At 43.0% G+C, this 19,125-nt stretch overlaps 1 protein-coding gene across 13 annotated transcripts in view; it reads right to left on the bottom strand.

Annotated features, from left to right (window-relative positions):
- The window catches only part of TSNARE1 (t-SNARE domain containing 1), a 449,947-nt gene that overhangs the window by 302,805 nt on the left and 128,017 nt on the right, over positions 1-19,125 (bottom strand). The gene's annotated exons all lie outside the window — the stretch shown is intronic.

Below are 19,125 nucleotides of genomic sequence, written 5' to 3' on the forward strand. Positions count from 1 at the left end.
GTGTTAATACTGCACACCACCAATCACTTTGATAGGGGGATGGTGCTTTGAAAGGGATGTAGATTCCTCCTTGCTGCAGAAGTTTAGCCCAGCTAGGGTGATCTGATGCAGCTTTACACAGTGCCTGGTCATGGAACCTGCACTGGACACACAAATCCAGCAGCACCAGGACAGCGAAGGTGCTGCTGCAACACAGTGGATACAGCCCACACGGGCTGAGATGGCATTTGTGGGGATCATCAGCAACCAGAATACAAATAATTCCCCCTCATTTACGGAGTGGGAGTATCAGAACCACGACTGCATGACAAACCACAGTGCCCAGTGATGGTCAGCCAGCACTTTCCAGAGCAGGAGGGCTCCTGAGCAGGTCCTGCCTGTGGAAAAGGGCAGGAAGCAGCAAGCAGAAGGCACCTGCCCCGTGGGGTCAAAGCTTTTGGAGCAGGTGGGAGCTCAGTGGGACCTCCACACATTCCTCCCCCAACCCCCAAGAGAGGCTCCACTTCTTCCCATTCCTTCCTGATCGCTCAAATGGAAGGGGAAATTCCAGTGCCAGGAATTTCTACTGCTGGTGCCCAGAAAAATTCTTACACTTCATTCCCAAGGTTCCCACTTTAGCCAAGGCACTCAAATCTTCCCTACAAGAACACTGAAGTGAGGGTTTCAACATTTTGGGATTTCAGGTTTGGTAGAAGGTAGGGTGTTTTTATTTTTGTTGGTTGGCGTTTTGCTGGGTTAATTTTGGTGTTTGGTTGTTTTGTTCTTTTTTTTTTCTTATTGTTTTGTTTGTTTATTTTGGATTTTTTGCTTCTTTGGGTATGTTTTTTTTGTTCTGATTTTTTAGCTTCATTTCCCAGCTTTAAAATCCCTGGAACTGTCCCCAGCTTCTCCACAGTTTCATCCTCCCCAGAGAAGGAGTGATGTGGGGTTGGACTGAGCAATACCAGAGAACCACAGAATGGTTTGGGCTGGAAGGGACCTTATCCAGTTCCACCCCCTGCCATGGGCAGGGACACCTTCCACTATCCCAGGCTGCTCCAAGTCCCATCCAACCTGGCCTTGGACACTTCCAGGGATGGAGCAGCCACAGCTTCTCTGGCCAACCTGAGCCAGGGCCTCACCACCCTCACAAGGAGGAATTTCTTCCTGATATCCAATCTAAATCCACCTTCCTTCAGCTTAACACTGTTAATTATGGCTGTATTAAGCCCATCTTACAGAGAAAGGACACATCATGTAAATAAGCTTTAACCAGGCACTTCAATTTTGATTGTTCACAGTCACCAGAGAAACACTCATTTGTAACAATGTCTTTGTCACCAGTTTCAGGGCAGCAGCTTCCCAGCAGATTTTTGGTTTTTATTTTGCCTCCCACCTGTGTCAGCTTTTGTGAGTTTCCCAGAAGATGCTTTACCTGAAACTTTAGTCACATCCTGAAGCACCCCAGGGCTTGTCCATCTGAAAGAGTCCAACAGCCCCAGTTTTTACCCAGCTGCTCCTCTGAGTGAAGCATCTCAGACTCAAACAGGAGCTGAGATTCATTTCTTTGAGTCAGCAGACTGGAACTCTGACCTCCTCTGCACCCCTTAGCCAGAATTCCCTAAGCTGCTAAAACACCACACACCCAACCTGCGCCTGGCAGAGCAGAAAAACAACGATGGAGCGAGGCAAAAACAAGGGAAATTGGGTAAAATGAGAAGCCTGCTGGATGCACTGCTCAGGTTAGGGCTGAGGATGCATCTCCCAGTGCTGGAGCAGCAGCTGCACATCCAGAGAGCAGATTTTCCACTGCTTCTCACACTCACTGAGACATTCAGCCCTGAAACAGCTGTAAATAAAGTCATGGATCAGCCTGTCAGCATGACACAAATCCAGGGCATTAAATGCTGTTTAATCCAAATGCACAGGGCCTCATTGATAGAGATTTTCCCACTCTTCCTGCAGTTTCTCCTAAATCAGCTGTCCCAGACATTCCTTTTCTTTGTTCTGCAGAGGAGGCTGCAGAACAGCAGAAATCAGCACGGGCTCCCCTGTCCCCCAGGAATTTCAGTTGTTACTAACAGGGTCCAGATCTCATTAAAAATCACTGCAAAGAGCAGGACAGGGTAAGATTTTTAGATCTTTTCACACTGTGAATACCCCCATTTTAGGAGGTTTTTCTTGGATTTTCAGGGTGCTAACATATTCCAGATAAAACTGCCCTGCAGATTTTGCGATAGAACTCATTTTGCATGGGTGGGGTTTTTTTTAGAGGATGGGGAGAGGGTTTATTTAACTTCTTTATTTCTATTCTTTCCTTAGAAACACTAAATTTGCCTCAACAGATTTTCATCCTGGCCCAGTGAGTCCACATGCACTGAGGTACTGAACAAAGCCTCAGATGAACCCTGGAGCAACCAACTCACGGCTTGGGAACTCCCTCAAGATCTCAGTTGTAATCACCCAGCTGGGAACAATATTGCTTTAAATCCCCAAATCAGCCAGACTGCAGACTTCAGTGGGTTCCCACGTGGGGACACTCCTGCACAGCACCCAGCAGCTGCTTCTGAGCAGCATTTCAAATGCCAAAGGCACACCAAGAGCAAAGATGAAATATCCCAAATGTTGCAAAAGGCAGGAGAAGCACCAATTTCACTGCACGGACTGTGCACGCCTGAGAAGGAAACACAGAGCAACACTGAGAGCCCAGAGTTGTTTCATGAAGTTAAAAACTACCCAAAAATTCAGGTTTTTGGGAGGGTGAGATTTGATTATATTTATTGTTATAATTATATTTATTGTTTAATTATATTTATTTTTAGTTTTCTCGCTTTGAGCCACAATCCCCTAACTGGGAAGAGACAACAGATGTGGATCATACTCTGAAATCATGGAAATAATTCTTTTTTTAAGCTTCCACATATTCATTGTAGTTAAAATTACTTAAATGGAGGCCTCAAGGCCTCTCAGTCCACACCTATCTTACAGCATCCATGATCACTCTCATACCTAAAAAAATGCAAATTAAATCTAAAATAAAACCAAAAAACAACAAACAAACAAAAAACCAGTAAGGCAAATGAAACCTTTGTCCAAAATTTCCAAACACTGACTTTGAAAATGCAATTCATGGAGAATGTTTTTTTCTGGGAAAATTGCACTGTATCTGGCTTGCAGTTTCCTGCCCCTAGACTTTTATTTCATGTCACAGCATGCTGCCAGTTCTGGCTTTTATTTTGTTTCTATTTTGCAAAAGAAAAGAAAATAGCAACAAGAAGGCTGTTTTAACTACTCCAATTTCAAGCTTCAACACATCAAGCTGAGATGCTGTAACTGTTCATGGAGGATGCAGCAGTTCAAGCAGACAAGCAGAACAATATGAAGACAGCAGCAGAAAGCAAAGCAAAACTGCATCTGTACTACCAAGGCAGCCAAGGAAGACAAACCAAGACTGAGAAGTAAAGTGGATGTGAAGCCTGATAAAAAATTAAACATCTTTGATTACATCAAGTGAATACTTAAATATTTTGATTCCCCAAGAAGGATTAGGAGGTTTCTGATATGCATTAAATTATGTTATGCATTAAATACATGCCCTGACACTAACAAGTTCAGGGCCACAGCTGGGAAAAAAGGACTTTTATATGTACTGAGTCCCCAAGGCTGTGAAGGCTTTGCAATGGATGTGTTACAGAATCCCACACACAAATGGTTTCTCCTTTTTTTCCTTAACTGGACATTCCCAAAACAAAATTTTCACTGTTTCTATTTATTTTTACAGAAAAATCCCCTTGGATCCCAGGACAACCCAACTTCCTCTGCTATCAGTTCAAAACCTCCCTGCCTAGGATATAGTGATTACCTGCTATATTTAGTGCTGTTATATTTATTTTTATTCACAGAAATCATAGAATGTTTGAGGTTGGAAGGGACTTTAAATATCATCTGTTCCTGCCACCATGGGCAGGGACACCTTCCACTAGACCAGGTCACTCAAACCTTCACCAACCAATTCCTAAAGCAGCCTTAGCAGCTAACAGTGGCATTTCTGATATTTGCCTATTTAATTCTTCTTTTCTCTGCCTGAAAAGCCCCACAGGCACCCAGGTAAGCACAACAGATGGAAAAAAGAGCTTTTCAATACCTGCTCTGCCAAAGCGAAGTGTGTCAATGCACACCCTGCAAGGGGAGGCCTCAGCTGTGAGTGGGACCTTGAGGAGATTTGTGACTTGGGTGTGGGGTTTTATCCCAGAAATCCCTTCCTCTGGGCAAAAATCTGTGAGGTTGCTGCAAGTTTAAATCCAGCCAAGCAACATCACCTCACACCCATCTGCTATGACATCTTAGACCTCTGTGTTACCTGCCACTCTCTGGATCAATGCAAAAAGAAAAGAGAAAAAAAAAATTAAAAAAAGGAAAGAAAAAATAAACTGAATCATGGAATCACTTAGGTTGGAAAAAACCTTTGAATCCAACCATTTAACCAAGCACTGCCAAATCCACCACTAAACTGTGTGCCACATCTACACATCTTTCAAATATCTCCAGGGATGGTGACTCAGCCACTTCCCCTGACACCCTGTTCCCATCACTGATGAGCCTTTCATTGAAGAAATTGTTCCTAATGTCCAATACAAACCTCACCTGGTAAATCTTGAGGCCATTTCCACTTTTTCTACCATTTTCTACCTGGGAGAAGTGACAGACCCCAGCCTGGCTGCAATCTCCCTTCGGGGAATTGTAAGGAGTGGTTGAGAAGCTTAAAAATCCATGCAAGCCTTACACTTGATTTTTGCAACCACTGTTTCAGAGAACACTCAGAGTTCATCCCTTTCCATGATTCAGAGCAATTGTAATCTTTAATTCATCACAATTCTGTCTGCAGGAGACAGCTTTGTATGAGGACTGGCCAGTGGAGGGATGTGGTGTCTGTGCTTGGAGCAAAGGAGAGCCCCAGGACTCATGGGCTGCTTCCCCCAGTCCTGCTCAGGAGAGAGAAAATAATTCTTCACCTGGACATCCCTGGGGCTCTCATGTGCTGGGACAGTCAACAGCTCCAAGCACCTCCACCAGCAGCTTTGGCAGGGAAGCAGAAATCCCAGCAGGAATTTCTTCCAGTTCCTCTTCAAGGCAAGCCAAATCCGATGCCTGGCCAGGTTTATAAGGTCTTGTCTCAAGTGATCTGGATATAATTAATGTCCAAAGGGAATTGCTGGAGGTCCAGGACAACACACACGATGAAGGAACCTACAGGAACATCCTTTTGCTTAATGTTAATGAAAAGCACCCGTGTTTGCCACGTTAATCTTCTTTTCCTATTAATTATTTCACACTAATTTGGAGTTCCTAATGGCTTTTCTGCAGCCAGGTGAAGTCAATTGCCTCCCTGAACTCAATTTTGCAGCAAACTCAAAATAACCTAAAAGTTGCAGAGAAGAAGAAGAAGAAGCAGTAATTAAAGTAAAAAAAGGGGAAGAGAGGAAGAACAGGACAAGAATTTGATCTTTCTACTTATGGCACTTAATGTGGCTGTAGCAAAGCAATTCAGCACCTCAAATTCGTATGGATTTATCCCCAGAGCACCACCAAGAATTATATCTGTGCTCTGTTAAAGCAAGTCCCAGATTCCCCGCAGCTTCTCTCCTCTGAAAGCTTTAACTGAAGTTACAGCATCATCCTTTGCCAAAGAAACTCCAAGAGAAAGTCACTCGGTCTCCAAACTCCTCTTCTGTACCATGAAACACCTGCAAGGAGTAAAAAAGCAGGCAGGAAACATCCTGCCCACTCTGATTTCAAACCATCCACCCCAAATCCTCGGTTCACCAGTATGGATAGAGCCCCACCACAGCCAGCCCTGTGGCTTAACCCTTCCACAGCTGAGCTGAGTGGATGAGTCTCACCCATCCAGCACCTTGTTCCTCCTCCAGGACCACTCCAGCCATTACAAGGCTTCAATTCCCCCTGTTCACAGCATTATCCAAGAGAAAAATTCCTTATTGAAGGCTGAGAGCCACAATGAGAGCCATGTGCCTCTGGCACTGGGAAATGAACTCAAGGGAGAGGAAGAGATAGATCTTTGGCCGCTGGCCAGAGGGAAAAGGAAATTTGCTCTGGAGAAAAAATGGTCAATTCTTATCTTTATTTTAGTTTTTCCACAATAGCTGGCATAAAACTGAAAGGCTGGAAAAAGATGAAGGAGGCCAAGGACAAGAAAGAGTAAAGAGAAAAAAGCAAATTGTCATACGAGGGAGAAAATGCTAAAGAAAACAAGCAAGAAGTGGTGGAGGCACAGACACCTACACCCACCCCAGACAAATCCTTCAGTCCCCAGTACTCAACAGCTTCCCAGGGTGGATTCCTGTGGATTCTCTGCTGTCTGATCCCAAGTTCCACAGAGCTAGAACACAGATTTGGTCTTCCACTGCCTTCCCCTTTCATATAAACCACAGGAACCTTGATTCTCCTCGTCACCTCTGCTCTCCTGTTGAAACTGGTCAAAAAAAGCTTCAACAAACACCAGGACAGAGAGAATTGCCCAAGGGCGTGTTTGAACAAAGTTTCTTCCCTCAAAACAGTGAGCTTAAAATAGAAAAGGAAATGGAAGAGAATGAAAGAAGCAGCATCATGTGTAATGTGAAGTTGCTCCTGGCGTGCAAGCTTGGGAGGTTTTTATTTCCTGCTGATGAAATTTGAGTGAAATAAGTGATAAAGGGAAATGTAAGCAAAAATCACACTCATCAGGCAACGTGATTTTCATCAGTGCTGGAAAACAGGAGGCTGTTTCACATGGAGTAGCTCTGAGGCTCTTTGCTACAGATTTGTCCAAAAGGCCTGGGTCTCCTCAGCAGGGCCACAGCACAAAGAAGGGGCACCTATGGAATTACAGGTGTAAAAATTGGGATGAAGCTGGTGCTTGCACCAGTCCTCCCTCAAGCCCCTCGTGACACAGCAGGGTCAGTGTGTTCAGGAACTCAATTCCCTATGGGTTAACTCAAGGTCTCTGTTGGCATTAACACTAATAAACTCCTTTTCCTTCTTTTTTTTTTTTTGTTCCTTTTTTTAATCACCTTCCTGATTTCTCCAACATGCAAAATACATTTTTTTCTGGTTTTAGAAATGAAGCTTTACCTGAAAGTAAAATCCTTCTCAGTTGGAAGAACACATTTCCTCCCACTCATCAGAAAGGGAGAGGTGTTAGGTAGAAAAGCACCTGCCTTCTCCTCCTCTCCCTAAGGGAACACCTTGGGAAAGTTGGATGGGACCCTGAGCAACCTGGTCTAGTGAAAGGTGTCCCTGCTCATGGCAGGTGGCTTGGAACAAGATGATTTTGAAGGTTCCATCCAACCCCAACCATTCTATGGTTCTATGATTAAACATTTTTTACAGTGCAATCAAGATTCAATCAGATTTTCTTTGCATTATTTTTGGTTAAGGTGTTTTCCTCCACTTTGGTTTCCTTCTTTAGCACATATGCTAATAACAAACTGCTGAAGAAGAAAGGAAAAGACTCTCTAATGAGCAGCACCTCACCTGGTGTGTCCAGAACAGCACAGAGAGTGCCAGAAGCCTCAGCTCATGGAGGAGTGTGGCCAAGGAGCAATTACAATCACAGGAATCACAGAATGGTTTGGGTTGGAAGGGACCTTAAAGATCATCCAGTTCCAGCCCCCTGCCATGGCCAGAGAAGTGGGCTGGCAACTCATTTTCAGCTTTGCCAAATCACTTGGGGTCCATGTCCCTGAGGGTCCATCTTCAACTTTCTCACAGCAGTATTAGCCAAAAACAGCCTCCCAAACCCACCCACGTGGTATTAAGGAAATAAAGAGAAATACCCAAACTGTCCAGCAAGAGAAGAACTCTCTGTTCCTAGAGACAACCCTGAGACAAACAGAGTGCACTGACTTTTGGTCAAGTGGAGAAGCTCCTCCTTCCATCACGTGTTCCGTGTGCCCAGATGGGAGCAATTACAGCCCTGCCCAAATTCACTCCAGTTCTGGAGGTGGATTTTGCAAGCGAACAGCAAATCTATGACCAAAATCCTGGAAAATCAGCTGGTACAGTCTTGCCAAGGAGCAGAGAAATCCCAGAGGGTCAGATACAGCACGAGGGAAGGTTGCTGGCATAAGGTGTCAGCCAGAAGATGAGCTACACTCCGTTGTAAAAGCAAAGTGGTGAGATGAACCAGAGATGTTGCTTCCAACTCATGATGTGGAGGAAAACACCCCAAAAAAGTCAAGGCAAGAGTCCCAACCCACCAACTTTGCTACATTACTACCCTAAGAGTTTATTTCAATTTATTATTAACAAATTCCCTACTTTTGAAAGACCATTAGAAATATATCAGACTTTTTTCTCAGCAGCAAGTGACAGTGTGTTCTTCTCACTCCTTTCTTCTCAAGCTTGTTAAAGATGTTAGACAGCAACATCATCCTCCAGTACATAAACCTGATATTCTCTACATCTGCATTAATGCTGCCAGAAAAACCTGTGCTCATCCTATGCTGGCGTTTAGGCAGCAGGGGAAAGATTAAAAGAAATAAAAAATAAACCCAACCAGCATGGAAAAAACCCAACAAACATTCTGCATTCTAATTTCTACAAGGAAAACAGCAGCTCTTGTTGTTCCTTAGTAGAAGGAAACATCAGAGACTCACAAGGCTGTTACTGAAATAAAGAACCCTTCACTTCATGGGGGCAACATGATGGCTGAAAGTGGTTTGAAGGTCAGGCAGCCCATGGGGAAGGAGCTGGTGGGATCCTCAGCCCTGCTCCTCCTGCTCAAACCTCTGTAAAATGAACAAAGTAATTCAGAGAACTCCCACTTTCACCACAGGAATCCACATGGGCTGAAGTGCTCTTCTCCAGCTGGGAGAATTAGGGGAAAAGTTGATTTTCTGTGATGGTTAAATGCAAAACAGACTTCAGATTTTAAGCAAAATTTTATGAAGAATAAATACAAAGCAGAGTTGGACAGTGGATTTAGAAGCTGGTAAATGGAGGTGTGGAAATTTTGGTTTTGTTTGAACAGTTTTACAATTAAGAGTTTTTCTCTGTTTTTAAGCAGCAGGGAGACAAGCTTAAAAGGTTTTGCATAATTCTGATGTGTCACCAAGATGCATTTTAAATGAAAAAAAATCACTTTTTTTATTTATTTAAATTTTTTGCTGGTAGTGGATTAGGATAGAGTTAAAAGGACAATTCATTTTTTTATTGAAATAAATCAATGTACTGTAAAATACCAATTAATTTTTGAAATTTCCCTATCAAATCCTATTTCTTCTTGCTTTCCAGGATGGAAAGTCTAATCATGTTCCCTCCTTCATGCTCCAAAGCAGTGGCAAAAGCAAGCATTAAGGCAGTGTCTGCCTGTATTTTTAAAAGAATACCTAAGTCATTTTAAAAAAAAGAAGAAAATAAAAATAAAAAAGGCAATTTAAGGTATTTGACAGTTTGTTTCATTTTTTAATATTGATGCTGTATGAGGATATAAATAAAACCTGAGTGAAAGCAAGTTTTGTTTGTACTGTCATATTCCTGGGATAGTCTGCAGTCCTGTGTTAATGCAAACACAAACAACAGCACCAAGAGAATGTGAAAATGTAAAGGAACTGATTGGAAAAGCAAAGTGGAAATGATTAATCTTACACTTACTGCCCGAGCTGTTGGGAGTGTAACGTGAAAGCAGCCAGCAAAAAAAGATGAAGAATCCAAATATTTTTGAAATGCTGTTATTTAAAAATTTATTGGTGATATAAATCACAAAATAATGTTTTTATTTTTAAACTGGCACTTAATCAGCCTCTCTTCTCATCTTATTAATGAACTCAGCACTAATTGCCTTAGAAAATATCTTTTTAAAGATTCAGGCTATTAATGACAAGATGGAGATGTTTTTTTTTTTCTGATTAAGTCCATGTGAAGCAAGTGAGTGGTAGCAGGAAAAAACCAGCCCTATGAACAAAATAGAGAAACCCTGGAAAACAGAAGCTTTCCACAGCTCTCCAGCTGAACCAACACATCCCACTGGGATGGGACACTGTGATTTCCCCACCCCTGGAGGTGCCCAAGGCCAGGTTGGATGGGGCTGGGAGCAGCCTGGGATAGTGGAAGGTGTCCCTGCCCATGGCAGGGGATGGAACTGGATGATTTAAGTTCCTTTCCAACCCAAATCATTCCATGATCCAGGCAAATTGGTATTTCTACACTCCTTGTAAATGTGATGCTGGACCCTCAAGTTTGTTCCAGAGTCAACACTTGTTGCAGCACAAGGATGTAGAATTTCAAGTGTAGAAAATACCTTTTCTTCCCATTTCCTTTCTCTTTATAACTTCCTTCATAACTAAAATTTCAGGCCATTTCAAGGACACAGACAAAAAATTGCTCCCACAGTAAGAAAAAACAAAAATCCCAGCGAGACCTTGCAGCGTCATTGAGACCTGCATGAAGAGTTTTCACAAACTAAAAACCCCAGAGAGATGGTGTGAGATCTGGGATGTCAGGACAGCAGAAATGACTGAAACAGAGATAAAGTGGATGCAGTGGAAAATAAAAATGGGAGCAATGCAGCAGCTGGCACCCTTCTATGTGAAAAAGAGGTTTGTGCAGGGGTAATGTTATAAATGCTGGGGCAGCTTTCTCAGCTCAGAGTATGAGTTTTAACTGATGCACCCTCCTCTTCTAGAGAACTTCAATTATCCATCAAAGGGGGAAAAAAAAGGAGCAAGGTAATTTATTAGTCATTTTAAAAATAAATTTAAAAGGGTGACACACCCTTTGCCATTTATTTGGAATCTTTAGCTATATGTTTAAATAAGAAAACTATACTGCTAATTTATGCATAATACTTTATATACCTTTTCAGCATTTACTGAATGGAGGAAGGAAAATTACTTTTGTTTGCTTAAGATTAACCATAATAGAAACCATCTGGCTCCAAGAATCAGCTCTTTTGGAAGAAATCATAAAACCTATACAGGGTTTTATAATCCATATGTACCAGACCCCATACGTTGTTCAAGAAGATGAAGTGCCATCTGCCAGAGCTTCTGGAAGTCTCCTGGGCTTGTTTCTGTGGGACATTTTATGCAGATCTGGTCACCCACAGCTTATGGAATTTGCAGCTGGTCAGCAGAGGTTGTAACAATGGCCATAAAATGTCCTGTTTCTTGTCACACAGCTACTGCTGTAGTTTAGTTATTCCCAGGAAAGGAAAAATCAGTAAGGAGAGCCCAAGCTCAGCTGCCTCTCCCTGGGATTCACAAGGCCCAAATTTTAATTTCTCAGACCCTGAGTAAGATACTGGTGAGCCCTTTTATTGTTCACCATGGTGAAATGGTCAGTGTGGGGAAACATTACAGAATCAGTCTTTTATTTTTTATACACAGAGGCACTTTCAGTCAGGAACAGTCCGTCCCCATCTACCAAGGGAGAAGTAGTAGAGATCATCTTGCTGCCATGTATTACATAGAAAAAGAATTACTTTGCTGTTCCACAGACAATTTTAGGCATAAACATTGAACTGTAGAATGATTTGGGTTGAAGGGGATGATAAAAATCTTCTTCTTCCAACCCCTTGCCATGGGCAGGGACACCTTCCACTATCCCAAGTTGTTCCAAGTCCCATCCAACCTGGCCTTGAACACTTCCAGCAGCCACAGTTTCTCTGGGCAACCTGTCCTCAGCATCCTCACAGTAAAGAATTTCTCACTCATATCTAATCTAAAGCCATTCTCCCCTGTCCTCTACACACCCTTATAAAAAGTAATCTCACAGACCTGTTTCTGTACCAGGAAACCTCTAACCTACCACAGAAACACAGGCCTAAAAAGACAGAGCTAAAAAATAAAATCCAAATAAAAGATAAGTTCAATAGAAGTTTATGCAAAGCTGCAGAAGAAATGTAGCTTTTTCCACATGTGATGTCATTTGGACAATGAACTTTGTGCCCACATTTACACCCTAAAGAAAAAAAAAGGACTGTATGGGCGTTGGCATTAATTAGACATTATTATATTGTCCTCTGCACCTTTGTAGAGGAAAAATATCCCTTCCTCATGGGTAAATCAGCAGCATTTACACTGCACTGGGGCTCAGCCCTCATGTTCAGGAGTACTGATCCATCCTCAGGGTCAACTGTGCCTTCAGCAGCAAGACAAAAAGTGGCTTTTTGTTGTTTAATTCAGCAGAACTTTGCTCTGTTTCTCATTCTCAGCATGAGTCATTAAATATCTGCAGACCAGATTTTGCTCTTCATCTTAATTGAAAAGACTCTATTATGTACTTGAAGGCAGACTTTCTCCTTTTCTTTCAAAATAAAACCGAGACATGGCTTGAAGTATTTGCCTAAAAAAACCCCAACAAACGGCACTGTGATACTGATAAGTATGAGAAAGTGGAAGTGACAGGAAACTGATGAAGAAAAGGCTGAGTTAAATTTTTTAGACAACTGGTTTATTAGCTGAAGCATTCTGGTTTAGATCAACAGATACAAATGCCAAACCCAGTATGCTGGTTTCAGCTGAAAGTTTTTTTACTTCCTCCCTTTCCAATACTTGAAGCAGCCCCTTAAAAGCTTTCAAAGGGAAACGTTTTGACATTTTGAACTGAAATACTGTGTTCTCAAAATTTGCCCATGTTAAAAAAAAAACCCAACAAATTGCAAGAAAATGAGGAGAAAAATAGAGTTTTTCCCAGATACTTCAGTTAGTCAAATTCTCTTTTTTTTTTTTTTTTTTTTTTTATTTGCAGATAAGTTCTAAACATAATTGGCAGCCATAAGGAGGAAAAGATTAAAACGTAAATAAAAATCATTCATGTCACCCCCTAAGTACCAGCACCACTGCTTACGCAGAAAAAAATGCATAAGTGCATGTACAAGACACAGTAAAGAGGTGAAACCAAAATATATCTGAAAGGATTTGGCTCCAAGAGCAAAACTTGGGGAGATGTGCAACCTCCACAGGAGGTAATCCTTTATTTCCTTTGGAAAATGCCAAGGAATCCCAAGGCAAATAATCATTTAAGTGCCAGGGAAGTCATTCTGTCAAAGAATCCAAGAAATTCCATTTTGAACTATTTCATGTATCTTTTCCTCCTGTAGCCTCTCTTCAAACATTCTTTCCAAGTGCCACAGGAATTTTCTGGCACTTTTCCATGACAAGTGATAGAACCACAGAACCACAGAATGGTTTGGGTTTGAAGGGACCTCAAAGCTCACCCAGTTCCAACCCCCATGGAACCCCAAGTTCCATGGACTTTCCATGCCATGGGCAGGGACACCTTCCACCATCCCAGGTTGCTCCAACTCTCCAGCCTGGCCTTGGACACCTCCAGGGATGGGGCAGCCACAGCTTCTCTGAGCATGTTGCTGCAGCTGAGGTGAAAGAAAACCCTTCCCCTACACCTATTCCCTATCAAAAGCCCATAAAAGGGTTAACACCTGATTTCCAGCACACCTACAACCATTCCCTTCTGTGCACACCTCTATTAATAGCACATGGGAACATGTGAGCAGGGTGTTGCCAGTAATGGCTCTCTGGATTTTTGTCGACATTGGGATTGCAATAAGAAAATATGTTCTAGCAGAAGGAACAGGATTGCTGCCAAATCCCTGCTCCACCACGTTCCCTTGTGCTGGTTTTGCATCCACCAGCTTTAAATGGTGGGGACAAAAGGTGGGGACAGCCTCTGGCTGGGACAGGGGACTCATTCACCCAGAAACCAATACTGGCCATCTAATGGGGACCTGATGTGAGTTTAGGGATACCCCATCCCTGGAAGCTGTGGGTGTCCCATCCCTGGAAGTGTTCACAGACAGCTGGATGGGGCTCTGAGCAACCTGGTCTAGTGGAAGGAGAACATGCCAAAGGCAAGGGACTGGAGACAGATAATCTTTAAAGTCTCTTCCAATCCAACCTGTTCTATGAGTCCTTTTACCTCTTTTTGCCTCCTTTTCCTTTTCTTTATTCCCTCAGCCTCTCACTTGCTTTTCCCACCCACCACTTTTGAAGTCAGCAGCATCTGCTGTCATGCAGAGCTCACAAAGCAGCTCAGGGAGACTGAGGAGTGTCACATTCCTCGCTAGGAAAAATTCCTTCCTTGCTGCTTCTTAGGAAGAGAAGGTTGAAACTAAGGGGTCCCCAAAACTGCCTCAATCTCTGTTTGCAGGATGGTGCATCCCCAGGACCTGTGTTCATCTACATCAGCTTCAGCACACCCATCCATCTGGTCCTGCTTCAGCAGAGATCTTGGACTTTATAAGCTCCAGAGGTTCCTTTCAACCTTCCACCATTCTACAGCTCCTCAACAGAGCATTCCTCTTCTTCCTTAAAATAAACAGTGATGATGATCCAAGGAGCAGGACTGATGTGATTTTCTAGTCAAAGTTTGGATTTGATGATCTCAGAGGTCTTTCCCAAGAAAAATCACTCCCTAACAGCCATCCAGTTCCAATGAGCTCACAGGTTGGTTGGAAAGTTCAGCATCAGGTGTTTTCCCCCAAAACAGGTGGAAACGGGAGTTTGGCAGCCTCACTCATTCTCACATCCCACTCTCTGCACTATGCTAATTCCACACTTGAGATGGTTTAACCTCTCCCAGATATCTGAGAAGGTAAATCAGCACTTCTCCTCCAGTTCACTGTAGCCAGCAGCCCGAGAAGTTAGCAGCAGTTCCTCTGAGTGAGTTGATTTTATCAGAAATTCCTGCTGCCACCTCCGTGCGTGCACAAACGCCGTCGAGGCTTCTATAATTAGAGCACACCGAGAGAGAAAAGCAATTTGTAAGGAGAATTACATCTCTAAAACGTGTCTTTCTCAGAAAGGTGCTGCCTGCATGTCTGGGGGGAAAAGCTTGAATATTCAGGAGGAAATTCTCTGTACTGATGCCACTAGACATTAACTAGAAAGCTAATTGTTGTGATTTTTCCTCACTGTCTAACAGCCCCAAGTCATAAAAAAAGAAACAAAACCCCACACAGGCACATAGAGGTGCAAACTTGCACACACCCCTCAGTCACCTGTGCTTAGTCAAAGACAAGAAACACACAAAATAACCAAAATATCAGCCAACATGCTGAGCACAGACTGTGGATCTGTTTGCAGTGCAGGAACAAGCCTGGGGTAAATTTATACAGGTTGAGATTTATAACAGCAGAACACGTGGTGCTTTGGACCCTGCTGGCATTGATGTTGCTCCAGAGCAAGAGAATTTTGATCTACTGAATCCCACACCACTTCTGTTCCCAAATATTTAAATGAGGAAAGATGAGCTTGCTGGGCAGCTGCATCCACCAAATGCCACTGGGTACTGGGGATGTTTAGTCTGGAGAAAAGGGGGCTCAGGGGAGAACTCACTGCCCTCTACAACTGCCTGAAAACAGGTGGGGTGGTGAGGTGGGGATTGGACTCCCAGGAAACTCATGATAGAATAATGGGAAGTGGCCTCAGGGATCACTGAAGGAGGTCCAGATCAGATATTATAAAACATTTCTTCACTGAAAGAGTGATTAAGAGTTGGAACAGGCTGCCCAGGGCAGGGGTGGAGTCACCATCCCCAAAAGAATTAAAAAAATGAGTCAACATGGCCATGGTGGTATTTGGTCAAATGTTGGACCTGACAATTTTTGAGGTCTTTTCCAACCTTATGGATTCTATGGGTCTATGATCCCATGTTCCCACCCACAGCCAACCCAAGGCTGTTTGCTGGTTTGGTGCAGCTAAAGCACACCTGTACAACCCTGGCTGGGGTCTCATCTCAGTCATGATGGCTCCTTTTGTGTCCCCTGCCCTCCCTGCACACCCACAACAAGCACCCACAGCACCACGAAGCAGAACCACTCCGGTCTCTGGGCCACCAAAAGAGATTTGGGGTTATTTTTGCAAACAGGAGGAAAACAGGACCCCACCATCAGACTGTGGGCCACGATCTGTGCAGGCTGAGCAAGAACAGGGGAATGGTCCCGAGTCCTGGTCCCGAACCTGCAACATCTGAAGTTCTCTCCCTTCTCCACTGGAATCCTGTCCCCTATTTCGATGGAGGCTGGAAAACCTCTGTGATCCTGCCTGCAAGACTGAGAGGGAATAGCAACTTTGGGTCCCAGCTGCAAGGATGATGCCAGGAGCTGAATATACATTGAATAATACTGCAGGAAGCTCTTCGCATACAGTTAATTCAAAAAGACTGACAAAATAATCTCATGATCCCTTCCAGCTTTAAAATCCATGATTGCAAGAGCTGAAAGGCATGCCAGAAAAAAAAAAATACATAATGCTACTTAAGTTTTAATGCCAAGGTTAGATGTATTTTCACCCAAGATGGCTAAATAACAGAATTTCAAAACTTCCAGTAAAGTTTTGCACCTATAGACTGTCTGAGTAGGTGGAAAACAACACTTTTAAAAGGAGCATCTTTGCATCACTAAAAGCACTCTCTGTCTAAATGGGCTGGAACTATGTCTGGGGACTGCCATGTGATTGTCTTGAAATATTGTAAAAATAAAAAATTTAAAAAAACAAGCTACAAAGACATGGAAAGTTAAAATTCTTGTGCCACCATTAAAAGGTTGGAGGCTTCCATTTCTCAAACAGCAGTTGGCTTGTTTTGCTAACAAAGCTCAAAGGACATTAGCAAGATTCATCTTGTTAATAAATCATTATCATTCTTTTTCTCTTTCATCAAAATGCAGATTTTTACTCAGAAGGTTGTAATATACAGGGTTTTTGAAGACTGTTTTGTTCTTACCCTGTTTCCCTATTGAAAGTACACTAAGATGATACTTTTGGGGCTTGGTTTTGTGGTGGATTTGGCAGGATTTGGTTTATGATTGGACTTGAAGGTCTTTTCCAATCTTAAAAAAATCTATGATTCTATGATATTGGTCATTGGGTATGAATAGTTTGCCAGAAAATCATGACTGCCCCATCCCTGGAAGTGTCCAAGGCCAGGTTGGACAGGGCTTGGAGCAACGTGGGATAGTGGAAGGTGTCCCTGCCCATGGCAGTGAGTTAACTGGATGATATTTAAAATCCAGGTCATTCTAGAATTTTATAATTAAATAAAAAAAAAAAATGCATTTGTTCCATGTATGAAGGAGACAAAGTCCCACATTCCCTGGGTGCATTTTGGTAGCGTTAGAAAACAACTTCTGGCAGGTGGCGAGCTCTAAGATACACAGTGACACAGAAGTTCTCTGTAACTCCTGCTGGGATCTGAACCCAGGTCAGACCTTAGCTGTGCCACTGTTGGACAGCCTAAATACAGAGACCTGGTACAGCCCAGGCTCCAGCACACAGATATGATCACATCAAATACTGGTCTTCTATGAGAAAACCTATAAAGATTCCCTAAAAAGCCTGCAAATATTTCCTGCTCTTTGCTAAGCTCTCATCTGACTGCTCCACCTCTTCACCCATCTCGTGGAGGACAATTTTTTTGCAGACACAGCTCACCTGAGATAGGGAATGGAGGATGCACCTGAGCTGTGGAGAGCATCACAAGGGAAATCTTCCTGAGTCGGGATATTCACATCAGATGTGGGTCTGGAAGTGCTCCAAGCCCCTTCAGGTTGGTCTGGACAGCCTTTCCCCCCTCTCAGGGGGTCAAGAAGTGCCCCCATCCCTCCACCCAGCCAGAGCTGGCAGTGCTGCACTGAGCAGCATTCAATTAGGAGAGCTCCCTGCGAACTGAGAGCTGAAACACAGAGCGAGGAAGAAGCCAGCTCAAATAAATGGATAATTGCCATTTCATTCCCACGTATTAGATTTGGCAATGCTGGCATTACAGTCAATAAAGCAACTTTGACTGGAGCCTGATCCAAGGATGGGACAGAGCAATCAGTCTGTCTGAGAGGCAGCTCCCAGCCCTGCCAGGGGTGGGGACAGAGGAAAGGCCACGTGCAGAGGGACGTGGTCCTTGGTGTGCCAGCATGAGCATTAAGCCATCATCCCACTCGTGCTCTTCCTAAATTTGTCAGCTTCCTTCATGGACAATGCATCCCCTTTTTCCTACACTCAGTTAGGCTGCACAGCCTGGGAAGGCACTGCTGTGCCAAGCCAGTCTGTCCATCACATCCACATGAACACGGCTTAGGAGGCAAGTCCACATAGGAAATTCACTGTCAGGCCCAAGAGAATGAGCTAATTACAGCTGCAGCAGACAGAGGAAAACTTCCCAGTGCTGCCTCACAGCTTTGTCATTCCCACCTGGCTGCACATCAGTGAGGAAAGGATGTCCATGGAACCTGCTACTGCCAGTGGGAAACAGCAAAGGGCCCTGAGGGAGCAGCCCTCACAGATGTGTTTAGTCCAAATCAATACTAATAAATGTTTCCTGGCATCTGACATCAATAGATATAAAATAATTCATTTACAGGTGTAGCTCCCTTTCACTGAGACAAGTGAAGCCCTTGCTTTTTTTTGGTGAGCTACAGTTTCCTTTGGGAAGGAGAAAATCTGCCTCTAGCACAGCACAGAGTTGTTCATAAGAGATGAGGGAAAGCAAGTGAAACCATGGGAATTTGAGTTTGGCAGAAAATATGTCAAGACAGAAATGCCACCAATAATTCACTATTTATTATTATTATTATTATTATTATTATTATTATTATTATTATTATTATTATTATTATTATTATTATTATTTACAACCAAGATGCATAATTGTGCATTACATGGCATCTATAAAAACAGAATTCTGCATTAGACCACTGCTTTAGTGGTGTGCCAGGCATGTGCCCTGCCCAATATACACAAGAATCTGTGAAAGGCTAAAAAGAAAAACCATGGAAAATTGGTTTGGGTGAGCACACAGCCAGGCTCTATATTGTGATAAACCTGGAAATCCCTGGAGATATTGCCATTAGTTTCACTGGATTTAACACATATAGGGCACATTCAACAGCAGGATGCATCGTAAGAGTATTCAGCCATATAAACTGAAGCTTCACCAGTAGGAAGTATGGACTTGTTCATCCCTTGCTGTTTAAAGGGAAAAAACAAACAAACAAACACAAAAAAAAACCAAACCAAACAAAAAAACCCAAAAAAACAAACAAACAAAAAAACCAACCCAGCCCACAACCAAAAAAAAACATGAAAAAATATCAAAGATTCCCCCTAACACCGAACACTTTATTTTGCAAATATCAAA

The sequence above is a fragment of the Parus major genome, chromosome 2, assembly GCF_001522545.3.
Source record: "Parus major isolate Abel chromosome 2, Parus_major1.1, whole genome shotgun sequence".
Lineage (NCBI taxonomy): Eukaryota > Metazoa > Chordata > Aves > Passeriformes > Paridae > Parus > Parus major.